Source organism: Rhea americana, unplaced genomic scaffold (assembly GCF_003343005.1).
Source record: "Rhea americana isolate MKP2758 unplaced genomic scaffold, rheAme1 scaffold_89, whole genome shotgun sequence".
In the NCBI taxonomy this organism is placed as follows: Eukaryota; Metazoa; Chordata; class Aves; order Rheiformes; family Rheidae; genus Rhea; species Rhea americana.
Window position 1 is genome coordinate 203,070 of NW_028187077.1, and position 377 is coordinate 203,446.

Sequence of the window (377 nt, forward strand, 5' to 3'; positions counted from 1 at the left end):
GATAATACTTATTATAGTGCTTTATAATGTCTTAGCACTTTAGACAAGTTAACTAATTAGTCCTCACAACACCCCTGTGAGGTAGGTGTTATTACTACCTTTCCATAGTACAGATGGGAAAATGAAATCTGGGGAGAAACACGGGCTGCACCAGCAGCATGGCCAAGGTTAGTGGCCAAGAGACGCCACCATCTACTTCTTTCTCCTGGCTGCCCTTGACCACGCTGCTGCTGTGAGCCAGGCTGCCTGGCTGATCCGAGCTGACAAACGCCAATGACTCCACTCTGACYGGAGGCACTGGGAGAGGGATGGGGAAGGGACGGGGTTAAGCATCCCAAAATATCCTATAGAGATTCAGAAGCTCTCAAACAACTTTG